Genomic DNA, 14,699 nt, shown 5'->3' with positions numbered 1-14,699 from the left:
GTGTTTTGTCAATTTCCGTAACCCTACATAAATGAAGTCAGGGTTTTCACCTCATCAATACAAATTTAAAGTAAGTACACTGCTCAAAAAAATAAAGGTAACACTAAAATAACACATTCTAGATCTGAATGAATGAAATATTCTTATTAAATACTTTGTTCTTTACATAGCTGAATGTGCTGACAACAAAATCACACAAAAATTATCAATGGAAATCAAATTTATTAACCCATGGAGGTCTGGATTTGGAGTCACCCTCAAAATTAAAGTGGAAAAACACACTACAGGCTGATCCAACTTTGATGTAATGTACTTAAAACAAGTAAAAATGAGGCTCAGTAGTGTGAGTGGCCTCCACGTGCCTGTATGACCTCCCTACAACCCACACAAGTGGCTCAGGTAGTGCAGCTCATCCAGGATGGCACATCAATGCGAGCTGTGGCATGAAGGTTTGCTGTGTCTGTCAGCGTAGTGTCCAGAGCATGGAGGCGCTACCAGGAGACAGGCCAGTACATCAGGAGATGTGGAGGAGGCCGTAGGAGGGCATTAACCCAGCAGCAGGACCGCTACCTCCGCCTTTGTGCAAGGAGGAACAGGAGGAGCACTGCCAGAGCCCTGCAAAATGACCTCCAGCAAGCCACAAATGTGCATGTGTCTACTCAAACGATCAGAAACAGACTCCATGAGGGTGGTATGAGGGCCCGATGTCCACAGGTGGGGGTTGTGCTTACAGCCCAACACCGTGCAGGACGTTTGGCATTTGCCAGAGAACACCAAGATTGGCAAATTCGCCACTATTGCCCTGTGCTCTTCACAGATGAAAGCAGGTTCTCACTGAGCACATGTGACAGACGTGACAGAGTCTGGAGACGCAAAGGAGAACGTTCTGCTGCCTGCAACATCCTCCAGCATGACCGGTTTGGCAGTGGGTCAGTAATGGTGTGGGGTGGCATTTCTTTGGGGGGCGCACAGCCCTCCATGTGCTCGCCAGAGGTAGCCTGACTCATTAGGTACCAAGATGAGATCCTCAGACCCCTTGTGAGACCATATGCTGGTGCGGTTGGCCCTGGGTTCCTCCTAATGCAAGACAATGCTAGACCTCATGTGGCTGGAGTGTGTCAGCAGTTCCTGCAAGACGAAGGCATTGATGCTATGGACTGGCCCGACCGTTCCCCAGACCTGAATCCAATTGAGCACATCTGGGACATCATGTCTCGCTCCATCCACCAATGCCACGTTGTACCACAGACTGTCCAGGAGTTGGCGGATGCTTTAGTCCAGGTCTGGGAGGAGATCCCTCAGGAGACCATCCACCACCTTATCAGGAGCATGCCCAGGCGTTGTCGGGAGGTCATACAGGCATGTGGAGGCCACACACACTACTGAGCCTCATTTTGACTTGTTTTAAGGACATTCCATCAAAGTTGGATCAGCCTGTAGTGTGTTTTTCCACTTTAATTTTGAGGGTGACTCCAAATCCAGACCTCCATGGGTTAATAAATTTGATTTCCATTGATCATTTTTGTGTGAATTTGTTGTCAGCACATTCAACTATGTAAAGAACAAAGTATTTAATAAGAATATTTCATTCATTCAGATCTAGGATGTGTTATTTTAGTGTTCCCTTTATTTTTTTGAGCAGTGTATATATTCTATCATCAATATAGTACATACAGTATCAACTAAGGAAATTTCAAATCACACAACATACAGCACACACATGCCAGTATCCAACTGCCCCTGATAATTTACTGCATCGCAAATATGGGCTAAAATAGCCCAATAGCATTATCGAGCTATCCAATAATAGTCTGTTTTTATTGTGCGGCAAATGACCCATTTTCAGCTGATAACACACATGTGTTATCCCGAAAAAATGGGTCTGAGGTACCTGAAGCCACTGGCGTATCTATAATAGGTGCAGTGTGGGCCCCTGGGTCCAGAGGGGGCCCACACCGCACTCACTGCACCCATTTCTTCTATACTTACCTTTCCGGCGTCCATGGGTGACTGTGTGTGGGCCCCCTCCTCTCCCGTAGCCGTCACCGCCGCTGCTAGCGCAGTGAGCGCTAGAGACTCTGACAGTGCCAGAGTCTACAGCGCATGCGCAGGACTCCGGAAAAATGGCGCAGCGGCTGAGAGCCAGAGTCTCAGCGTTGAGAGCGCTAGCAGCGGCGGTGACGGCTACAGGAGAGGAGGGGCCCACACACGGATTCTGCACACAGGTCCCCTCCTCTCTAGACATGCCGCTGCCTGAAGCATAAGCCCTGATAAATGCGACTTATCGGGGCTAATTGGATAGCCAGGGGCCGATCCATTAGCTGCGGTAATTGACTGCAGCTAATTAGATACTGGCCACAGACGTATACATAAGTCATAGGAGAAAATTTATTTTAATTGGGATATTTTGTTGTACAGTATTCCATAATGACTGGTATAATGGGAGCTGATACTAGGGGTTAAATACACTAAGCACGACTGGCAAAAGGCGCTGCTTCTCGCCATGTTTAAGCAGGAAATAAAAATATAAAAAACCACTATTCTAGGCACAACATGCAATGCTGGTATACATCTCCTGCATTAATATGCAAGCCATCGCTTAGGAAATTTACCCCTTAATCTTGTTATCTGTAAATGTCCATCATTATTTAATACAAGCGTGACTTATTTAATACAGATGCCCATTATTAACTTAACTGCTACTGTCAGTGTCGGACTGGCCCACAGGGGTACAGAGGAAACCACCGGTGGGCTCCGCGGCCTGGGGGCCCCACCTCCTCTAGGGATCAGGTTCCAGACTAAGCACTTGCTTATACACTATACATAGGTTACCTTATACTGCACAGGACTATGGTGTATTCACTACAGTGCAATTCTGTTATTAATGTGGTACATCATCATGTATTCGGTATCCGTTCACATGGTCGACCATGTTATGGTCGACAGTCATTAGGTCGACCACTATTGGTTGACATTGACATGGTCGACATGGGCACATGGTCGACACATGAAAATAGTCGACACATGAAAGGTCGACACATGAAAAGGTCGACATGAGTTTTTTAACTTTTTTTTCTTTTGGGGAACTTTTTCATACTTTACGATCCACATGGACTACGATTGGAACGGTAAAGTGTGCCGAGCGAAGCGGTGGTAGCGGAGCGAAGGCACCATGCCCGAAGCATGGCGAGCGAAGCGAGCCATGCGAGGGGACGCGGTGCACTAATTGGGGTTCCCAGTCACTTTACGCAAAAAACGACACCAAAAAAAGTTAAAAAACTCATGTCGACCTTTTCATATGCCGACCTTTCATGTGTCGACAATTTTCATGTGTCGACCACGTGTCCATGTCGACCATGTCAATGTCGACCAATAGTGGTCGACCTAATGACTGTCGACCATAACATGGTCGACCATTCATACCGGAACAAAAAAAAGTTAAAAAGCTCATGTCGACCATTTCATATGTCGACCTTTCATGTGTCGACCATTTTCACGTGCCGACCATGTGTCCATGTTGACCATGTCAATGTCGACCACTAGTGGTCGACCTAATGACTGTCGACCATAACATGGTCGACCATTCATACCGGAACCGGGCAAAACCATGCTGCACTGCAGGGGGGGGGGGGTAGCAATTTTTTTTAAGGCTTTAATGGCAATCAGGATATAACAAATTTGGATAAAGACCATATCATTATGAGGGAGATGTATCAATCCTTGGACAGAGATAATGTGGAGAAGTTGTCCAAAGAAACCAATCAGCTGCTGTCATTTATCTAGCGCAGTCTAGACACTGATTTCTTGCTCTGGACAACAACACCACTTTATCTCTCTCCAAGGCTAGATACACCTCACCTTATGTGTGGTTAATTGCTGAAGGCACGGCATATTATCCCGCTTTTATAACTACATATCAGACATTTGTTTCCTCTTTTAAACAGAAAATGGATTGGATTGATCTTTGAATCTCTATTAGAAACATTCTAACACCAACTGTCATAATGTTTGTTAGAAAAAAAAAATAGTGACATAAGGGGCCAAATGTAATAGAGTGAGAGTTTCAGAAAGTGAGAGATTTGGCTGTTTTTTTTTTAAAGTGGCAATCATTTACACAGCAAGATCAACCTGGTTTTGCAGTGTAAATGATTGCCACTTTAAAAAAAACTGAAAAACCTTACCAAATCTCTCACTTTCTGAAACTCTCACTCTATTACATTTGACCCAAGATACCTGTTTTTCTGTTACAGTGACACAAATACACAACTCATGTGTACTAGAAGTCACTTACGGGAGATAAACGTACTATACACGTTTTACTAAAGTGCATTTTAAAACCTGTTTCTTTGCTTTACTGCAGCCACAAAGTATAAACTGTCATTTACAAAGAGTCTCTGATTATTGGGTCATACCATTCATTTTGAACTAAAGAACCCTTACTCCATATTCAAACAATGGGTATTTTTGTCATTCCTGGATTTTTTGGAGTCAGAAACCACTCTATAGATACTAGTTCGAGTCATTGAAGTTTCTCACAATTATGCATTCACATCACGTTTTTATGCCTTAACCTCAGTGCTCATACCAGCTCAGGTTTTCAGGATTTCTTTATTCACGCACAGGTGATTTAGCCTACTTGGCACGGTCACAAATTATTCTATGTGTTTCCACAGACACAAACTCTAAAAGCATGAGCGGTTAGGGCAGTGGTTCCTAAACCTGGGGGCAGATGTATTAAGACTGGAGAAGTGATAAAGCAGTGATAAGTACAAGGTGATAACGCACCAGCCAATCAGCTCCAATATGTAAATTGAGAGTTAGGAGCTGATTGGCTGGTGCGTTATCACACTGCACTTATCACTGCTTTATCACTTCTCCAGGCTTAATACATCTGCCCCTTGGTTCTCAAGGCACCCTAACAGTCCAGGTTTTAAGAATATCCACACTTGAGCATAGGTGACCTAGTTAGTATCTCAGTCAATTTAATTTAACCATCTGTGCTCAACCACGGATATCATTAAAACCTAAACAGTCAGGGTGCCTAGATGACCGAGTTTGTTAACCACTGGATCACACACTGGGCTGCATGAAGACTGAAGATGAAACACACAGCTATAGCACTATGGGGCTATGGTGCAGCATGGTGGGCATTGTGGTTAGCGTTACTGGCTCACAGCACCGTGGCACTATCTGTTCTCCCCGTGTTTGCATAGTTAACATCTATGTGCTTTGGTTCTCTCTCACACTTTCCAAATACATGCTAGTAGGGTAACTGGCTTCCGATGAGAAATAAACCCTAGTTGGTATGTGTGTACATGTGGGGGAAATATAGGACCTTATTCAGTAAGGATTGCAAAATTTACGAATCGCAATCTGGACGATTATCGAACGACTGCGCATGCGCATCGTTCGCCTTGCACACACGCGAGTAATAATAGTGCCAGAAATTGCATACACATCGTGATCACAATGCAGCCGCTGTTTGACTGACAGGAGGCCGGCGTTTCTGGGTGGAAACCTTCCATTTTCTGGGTGTGTCTGAAAATACGCAGGCATGCCCAGGCATTTTTAAGGAGGGCCTCTGACGTCAGCGATGACCACTTCCAGCCTCTTGTGTCGCAAGAATTGGGGACGACCTTGTCTGGCGCAGATAGGAAAAATCTTCGATGTTCCGGTAATTGCGTATGGTTTTGCGATCAGCCCGCATGTTGCGATTCAGTCACTATTTCTGCAATGGGCGTTTTTTCTCTATTTCTGGGCGGCAACTATTTAAACGCAGCAACTACTTATTAGCGGAAACTGCAATCCTCACTGAATAACGTCCTTAGGGGCACATATATTAACATTAATTTTTCTACAATAATGTGAAAAAGGGTGTTTTCACACCCTTTTCACATTATTTTAGTATCACTCAATGTATCAAAGGGCTTTTGGAATAGTTTTTGTAAAAAACTGCTTCAAACCCTTTAATTGTCATTTTCTTAGTAACCCACATCGCATTTTCACTAAAAAAAAAAAAAATATGTGAAAAAACACCGCAGTGTGCCTTGTGATATTAACGGTAGCTGGGGCTGGCGTAATCGCAGGGCTGCACTGTGATATGTAACCTTTTACACAGCTTTCTCTGTGTGTCCGAAGGACACACAAGCTGATCGCCTTTAAAAAAAAAAAAAAGTTTAAAAACCCCCCACATCCTAACCTGTCCAGGGAGCTGGGAATCAGTGCTCCAGTGGGTCCTCCATGTGCTCAGCTGTGACCCCTGTTTAGTAAAGTGACGCTGCAAAGCGGCAGCTTACTTTACAACCTCGGGGATCACAGCACAGAAGCCGGATCCGGCGCCCGGCAGCCTCCTGGAGCAGCGGCCACCGGCTCCCGGGAATTGTAAGTATAAATCCTGGGAGTGGGGGGGGGGGGGGGCTTTTGCAACACAAGGGTAGTCACAACGGGGAGGGGAATCCCGGCGATGGCAATAGCGCCAGATGGGGTATTTTTTACAAAAAATACCCCGATAATGCTGCGGAGAGGCATCGCAGGGACAGAGCTTTCTTGCAAGCTTTGTCACTGCATGCAATAATTGATACATCCGTGCGATGTACTAAATTATTGCATTGTGAGTTTGGCCGATATTATCACCTGCCATCAGCATCATCAGATGCGGATGGTGATAAATCGGGACCTTAAGGCCCCTATAGACGGGCCGAAGCGGGAGAGATGTGTGCTGAGCGAATCGCTCAGCACACATCTCTCCCGCCGCTCAGCACAGCGCGATCTGTGCTGAGCGTGCTGGGGGAGACGGAGGGCCGCTCACTTCACCCAGCGGGTGAAGTGAGCGACCCGCTAGATTGGCCTGCACGGCAGGCCAATCTAGCACCAGCTATAGCGATGCGCGGGGCTGCGCATCGCTATCGCTGTTAGGGCTACACACAGAGCGATCTTGCTGAAAATCTAAGCAATCTAGTCAGATTGCTTAGATTATCGCTCCATGTGTACCCCCTTTAGTCTGTAAGCTCCACTGGGGCAGAGACTGAAGTGTTAATGAGTAAAAATTGCACAATCTTGTGTACAGATACTTTTCCTACTACCAAGTGATTGAGTACTGAATAAATCTGTCTTCTTTTTAGATATTTTTAGAATTTGATTTAATCCTATTTTTGGTTGTTTTAAAAACAAAACATCCTTTATTAATAATAATAATAATAATAATAATAAATGCATACATACATACATACATACATACATACATACATACATAATTAACTAAAAAAGGAACCACTAACTAGTAGTGATGAGCGGATTCACTGGCACAAGTGCAAGAACCTCAAGTCTATCACATTGAAAAGAAAACTCAGACACATTATTCTCCTGCGTATCTTTTTAAAACATAGTGAACAAGGTTTAGCCCCAGTAATTAATTATATTTATGTCTGACCACCGAACTAATGTCCCCAGCTTGAACATAATGTTCTGTGGATCTTGAATAAAGAGAACAAATTAACTTAACCCAAACAGCTTTACCTCACGTTAAAGCTTTGCATTATCAAAGTCAAAATGTTCTGCTGTGTGAGTCTCCAGACTGCAGATATAGCCATTTAGGAGGAAAGATGTATGAAGCCTCTAGTGCTGGAACATCAAACATACTCTATGTTTGTTATGGATACATAGAAACCAGGGTAATGTTGTTTATGGGATTGGCATGGCTGGCAGCAAAGAAGGTTCCAATGCCCAGTAAAGAAGGTTCCAGAGGCATTCCCTTGGTAATTTCACCCAAACTGACCTGCAGAAAAGTGTTACTCTCCGAGCTGCGGATGTGAGGGGATTCTAACATTTAGTCATGTGTGGTCGTGAGTTCTTTTTATAAGATCTACAAGATAACACTAATTAAGGCATACAGTGGTTCAAATATAAACTTCGCACTAGCCCACACTAATACCGTGCCTGACAGCCATACTGTAGAGGTCACACATCAGTTGGGGAATCCCCATTGATGCTCTCAGAATTTATTGTATTTGACAGTATGCAAGTTTCCCTGAAACAAAAAGAGAAAAGGGGAGAGGGGAAGAAAGAGAGAGAGAGAGAGAGAGAGAGAGAGAGGTTAAGAGAGAGAGAGAGAGGTTAAGAGAGAAAGTATGTTTGAGTGTGAGAAAGATAGAGGATTAGAGAGAGAGAGAGAGAGAGAGAGAGAGAGAGATAAAGAGCAAAAGTATATGAGAGAGAAAAATAGAGTATAAGAGAGAGTATACAAGAGAGAGAAGTGGGAAGATAGGGAAAAAGAGAGAGCAGATGTAGATAGAGAAAATGGGAATATAGAATAAGAAAGAGAGAGGGAAAGGGGAGAAGGATGGATAAAGAGAGAGGATGATAGAGAAAGTATGTGAGAGGGTGAAAGAGAAAGATAGAGGATGAGAGAGAGAAAGTATGTGAGAAAGATAGAAGATGAGAGAGAGTATGAAAGAGGGAGAGGGAAAGAGAGAGGGAGCAGATGGAGAGAGAGAAATGGGAAGATGGGGAGAAAGAGAGAGGGAAAGGGGTAGATGGATGGAGAGAGAGAGAGAGAGAGAGAGAGAGAGAAAGAGCATGAAAGAGAGAGCGATGGGAAGATGTGGAGAAAGAGAGAGGGAGCACGGAGAGAGAAATGGGAAGATAGGGGTAGAGGAAGGTACAGAGAAAGGGGAAGAGGGATGGATACAAATACAGAGAGAGAGCATGAAGAGCAAAGTATATATATATATATATATATATATATATATATATATATTAGAATGGAAGGGATGTGACACAGTGGGCATTTGTATAGAGAGCTCAAGGTGCAGGTCTTTACAAATTGCACCTGACATACAATGTATATTAATATATTGTGTTATGAAGTAGTGGGTGAAGCGCTATGTGGACATAACATAAACATTGCTCCACACTGTGCAACTGGTTTAAATCCCATCTAAAACCAAAGACATCAGGGTTGATGACACTACTAGCACCGCACACTAACTAGAGGTCCCCCACTAATGATTACATTCAGGTCTCTGCAAAGATGACCACCACAAACCACCAAGGCAAAATAATAAATGGAAAACAAAAGTGTATCAGAATGATTAAATACAGTCTGACATATGCAAAATAATCACTCTAAGAGGACGAGCTATTGATAACAACAGTCGATTGTCTTAATGCCCTTAAAAACATTATGTTCATCCAAAGCAAATGCACATTCCCTGCATTTTATAATTCCACAGCATATTATAATACCACTGATCCCACACATCATCTGTTAGAAATATTCCTGTCTATTGGTTCTTGCAAACCCAATAAGAAGATATTAACCCACATTTTAATAGCTCAGGCTGCTTACTTTGAAATGTTTGCAAGATGACATGCTGATGTGCTGGAATGATGGTGACTGCTTTGCCTGACTTTAATAGCACTGCAATGTTATTATGACTTCCCCCCCATTGCACATTTGTCTGGCTGCTTCAGATTCCAAGACAAATCCAGCAAAACTCTACTTTTTTTTTTTTTTTAATATGCCTCTTGTTTATAACAAGTGGTAATAGGGAAGGGGGGGGGGGGAGTGATGGTGACACACACTCACACTATTTCAATTTCCTTCAACAAACAGCCCTTTAGAACTGATCCCTGATAACCATTTAAGAAATAAGATTATGACAGAACATGAAGCAATTAGTATAGACTGTTACTTCCAGCCCTGTGGACATATACTGTAATAATTAAAAACATTACACAGAAGCAAAAAAAAAATGTTTACAGATTCTAAATACCTTATCTACTATACTATAAATGTGACCTTGAGATTTTTATATATATTTTTTCCAAATGCATTAAAATAATGACTGAGCTGGAATCAATGGAAATGCCTGATTAATTTATTACATGTGCTCCAATCCAAGATATTAATTTCCAGGCTGAAGTCACATCTTTGCCAGTGGTAGATGCTGCTGTGACATTTGTATTCTGCACATGCCTCATACCTGAAGACTGGCATTACAGTACTTAGACAGCCCAAGGTAGTTTATATATTGTAAGCTCAAGGGTGATAAAGAGAATGTTCCCCACACCAGTTATATATATCCAACCTAAGCTCTGTCTTGCTGTAAGTAAAGGCAATCAATGCTGGATGCGAGTGCAAAGGGGATATACAGTATTGGGGAAGGCAAATGAAAACAAAAGAGGAATTGTCCGCTCAGCCCCATAAACTTCTGCAGGGACGCTGTCCAAGGTGCTGAATTCTCCCACAGCCAGGGCTGCATGCAGAATCATTACCAGACACCGGCTGCATATCAATGATGCTACCAGCACAATTTAAGCACCGGGGGCATTTATTTATAAGCTTGGTGCTCATGGCTTAGGCAGCAAACTCTGTTCCCCTAGATACACTGAAAACATAATGTGCTGCTTAAACTAACCATGGCTGCAAAAAATAAATTGCACAGTCTAATGCCACAAATAATCCTGATACCCACTGGACCACAGAAAACAATGCACACACATTTTAATAATGTTTCATAAGGATCTGCAAGTCTTAAGGATCTCCTGCATTAAGGGCTGATCTATAGCATGTAATATACTCTCTGCTGCATAGTCCCATATAGCAATTCAATAATTAGAGCTACAAGGAACGCCAGTACTTTAAAGGAAAGGCAATCTAAAGAATCCCCATGCATTCAGGTGTAATCTAAAGCATGCAATACTTTATACTTTATCCTGCACAAATACTATAGCGATTCAGACATCACAGCTACAAGGAATTCCAGTACCTTAAAGGAAAGGCAGTCTAAAGAACACCCTTGCATTCAGGTGTAATCCAGAGCATGCAATACTTTATCCTGCACAAATACTATAGCAATTCAGGCATCAGGGCTAAAGAGGATCTACAGTACCTTCAAGGAAAGGGTGTATTAAGAATCCCCATGCATGAAGGTTTAACCCTATAGCGTGCAATACTTTATTCTGCACAAATCCTACAGAAATTAAATCAGAGCTATAATAGATCTACAGTACCTTACAGGAAAGGGAGACTTAGGAATCTCAGTGCATCTATAGCATGCAATAGTTTCTCCTGCACGAACCTTATAGCAAATCAATTACCAACACCTTAATAGGATGTAGTACAATACCTTAAAGGAAGGGAGATCAGCTCCACAATGCACTCAGATCAGATACAGTTGTCAGCCCTATCAGGCAGTACTCCGGGGACCAAGCCCCCTGTCACCCACTCTTGCACGTTGCTTTATCCACTAGTCAGATGTATAGATTATATACATTGTGTCTGTAGTGGGGGTGGGGGGGAATCAGGGATCTGAGGGCTCCTCACCACACTTCCAATGCACACAAATGATCTCCACACTACAAGAAGTCAAACGTTGCCACCTGCTCTCCTCCTCCCAGCGCACCATCCACAGGGCTCAGCAACGTGATGCTTCTTGGAAAGGACAAAATAAAATGAAATGGAATTGTGTTCCTATAGTTGCTGGAGAATTCAGATGGAGACTTCTGCCAGCTCGTCATGCCTGAGTTACTGGTGGTTAATACACTCCTACACTCTTACACCTCATCCCTGCCTGCCTGTGTGCCTCCTAACCCCTTCTGTGCCACACTCCTCTCTAACTGGGGGACATCCCTCACCTGGTAGATCATTATTCTACATTACAATTAATAGTGAACATGGAATTATTTCAGCAGCATGGTTGTATCAAGCCTTGCAGAGACTCTCTAGAAATGCAGGACCAGATTGAATTGCTTGTGTGACTGAATTAGGCTTTTTAGGGTGAAGATCAGTTTCTGATCAAAACCGTTTTAACATCCCCAAAGTGAGTCTGGCACTCACATGTCAGACCTAAGAATACATGTTGTGGTTTTGCTTTCCCAGAAAATCAAAGTTATAGGCTAACTTTCCCGTGCCCCCAAGTGGCAAATGCCCTTTCTAAGGGGATGACTAAGTATAGCACTTGGCACAAAGAGAGTGACAAGTAATTGGGAGGGGAGCTCAGTTCCAGCACAGAGTAGACACCATGAGGTCCTGTCTCTAGAATACAGGTAATGTGTTATTACTTAACGTTTCGTATAGCTGCAACTACAGAATAAAATCGCTCAATTAGTCCTGCCATGGCAACTGATTAGCACAAATCAGGACACACCACTTAAAGAACTGTACCCACCATGTTACAGTATCTACCGTTGCCATAACTCCAGCAATGCATAATTACATAATGTGCCCCCCCCCATTTATTAGTGATTCACTGGATGTTATATAACTGATGTTCCAGCTCTAGGTATAGCGAACGTAGTCTCCCGTATATTTCCCAATAAAGGAAAATAAACTCTGTACAGTTAATAATATAGTAACAATGCATACATTCCATTCCATTAACCCCATTGGCTGCCTAAGGGTATGTGTGCATTGGAAACACAATGATTCCATATATTGTAGGTGACATCAAAAAGTATCTCTCAGGCAGACCAGCCGTTGTGTCACAATCAGTCCTGGTCAGCCAGAGGCTGGCAGGGCATGCTGGTACTTGTAGTTGCACAGTAACTAGAGAGCCACAGGTTGCCAGTCTCTGATCTGCACTAATGATTCTTCAGTTCAGTGTCACAGATTGGGGCTCATTGTAGAAACCTTAGGTCCTATAAGTGAACACAGTCTGGTGTTAAAAGCAAGTGCACAGTTTACATTCATATACTGTATGATTGCAAGGCGTGATGTGCACACTGTAATAAAAAAAATAACAGACTTATGCACACAGCTATACAATACATAGATGTATTGCATTGACCACCTCTCACTTGTCAGCCCTTCTGACCCTCCACCTCTATTCCACACCATCTATTCCTTTGGATGGGTAAGGGGAATAAAGAATAAAGGGTCTCCCTACATCAATCTCTGCAAGGTCATAGGGAGATGAGACTTGGAAAGAGGTGACCTAGACATGGGGGTAAGAGCAGGATGAACAGGTTGCTGTACCTTTCTGGAGCACAGAGAACCGGTCAGCCCAGAGTAGCCACAGAGGACAGGTCCATACTAGAGAATCAGCAGCATCCATGGTTTGTAGTCACAGAGGGATGGATGGGAAAGGCTGTAGAGGTCATGCCAGCAGCGCCTGTCTCCACATCACTGCAGCTCTGCAGATGTATGCAGTAGTAGGGTGAGTTTGGGATAGCAGAAGTGCTCCCACTTCCCTCTAATAATGAGGACATGGAATAGTATTACTGCCTGACTGTCTAGTCTGCAGGGGAAGCCTTATCTGCAATTCCCCCCAAACCTTCAGTGATTGCCGGTTATGTATTGTGAGAACATAATAACGTGGGGATCTAATGCAGCACAAATGAGAGTGAAAGGGGACTGCAAAAGATTGTATGAACTGTATCTCTGATCTTCCTGTGAGATGAAGCAGGGATTTGTGACCATCAGCCCCTTAATCTGGTTGCAGATTTGCAGTCATTGCTGTGTACCAGAGAGATTTAGTTCCATGCATCTGATAGAGCTTGCAGCAGCATCACAGGAGACTGCAGAGATTGGGGAGGGGGCTGAGGAAGAGGGGACAGAGATAATGCAACCAGAATTGATCCCTGCTTGTGCCATGGAGCATCCACATGAAGAGACATTGATTTGTTCATCCCCCCCTCACATCTCTATCTCCACTGCATGTGCCAGCTGCCTGTGCCAGCTGGATTTCTCGGATTAAAGACTAGAACAATAAAACAGAGGCTGGCCCTGGCACTGGTAGAAATAATTCCTGTTATTAACCTCCCTATTCAGGTTCCTGATGAAATGTGTACACAGGAGTCCTTGTATCTAGTTGGGGAGAACAATATTCATCTTGGCATTTATTTATTTATATTTATTTTTTCTTTATTTTTTTACTACTTTGAGTCAAGTCAGTGGCACTTAATACTTTATGTTTTATTACTCAGTTATTGGAGTTAAAATTAAAATGATGACATAAGGGCATAATCTACCAAAGTGTGGTTTTGGTATCTAAGCTGAAACCTCTGTTGATCCCCTGCGGTACTAAATCCCAACCCACGCGGCATGTTCTGGTCCACAGCTATTGAAATAACTGTGGAACAGAAGCCCAGAAGATCTGATCGCTGGGCTGCTAATTTTGCTGTCCTGCGATCAGATAGTCGCCACCCAAGGGGAGTGTATATTCGCCCCGTGCAAGCGTGCGATCACATGTGTACGCCGAGTTGCAAATATCCCTCAGTCAGCGGACAGCTGCAAATCCGATCGCACCTCGCTCACCATAGAATGTTTTTACCACTGTGTGCAGTGTGTGCGCAGCCCAGGACTTACTCCTACAGTGCGATGAGAACAGGCTGATCGGGGCCGGAGCTGACGTCACACATCCTCCCTGAAAACGCTTGGGAACGCCTGCGTTTTCCAAGACACTCCCAGAAAATGGTCAATTACCACCCACAAACGGATTCCTCCTGTCAATCAGCCTGCGATAGGCTGTGTGATTTAAATTTTCGCACCAGCCTATCACTGTTCAGCGATGTCTGTTGTTGTTCGGTGACACACGTGCGCATTGCGGTGCATACGCATGCGCAGTCTATCGATAATCGTCCGCTGTGTGAAAACGCACAGCAGCAATCAGGTCTGAATCAGGCCCAATAAGACAAGCACTGCACAGAGCACTATGACCTGTTCATCCTTAGTTCTGCTTAAAGGTAAAGAAATAGTA

At 43.6% G+C, this 14,699-nt stretch overlaps 1 protein-coding gene across 7 annotated transcripts in view; it reads right to left on the bottom strand.

Annotated features, from left to right (window-relative positions):
* The window catches only part of GRM5 (glutamate metabotropic receptor 5), a 634,815-nt gene extending 621,406 nt beyond the window's left edge, over positions 1-13,409 (bottom strand). For 2 of the 7 annotated variants that reach the window (XM_063951400.1, XM_063951399.1), the window contains exon 1: positions 11,130-12,018. The gene's annotated coding sequence lies outside the window, so the exon portion shown is untranslated. Of the gene's footprint in view, positions 1-11,129; positions 12,021-12,976 lie in introns of those variants that run through there. The other 5 variants (XM_063951396.1, XM_063951394.1, XM_063951395.1 and 2 more) reach the window with 4 other exon arrangements.
* Between the last annotated feature and the right edge of the window lie 1,290 nt (positions 13,410-14,699).

The sequence above is a fragment of the Pseudophryne corroboree genome, chromosome 2, assembly GCF_028390025.1.
Source record: "Pseudophryne corroboree isolate aPseCor3 chromosome 2, aPseCor3.hap2, whole genome shotgun sequence".
NCBI lineage: Eukaryota > Metazoa > Chordata > Amphibia > Anura > Myobatrachidae > Pseudophryne > Pseudophryne corroboree.
The sequence above is the reverse complement of the archived record's forward strand: the minus strand, read 5'-3'. Positions and strand labels throughout refer to the sequence as shown.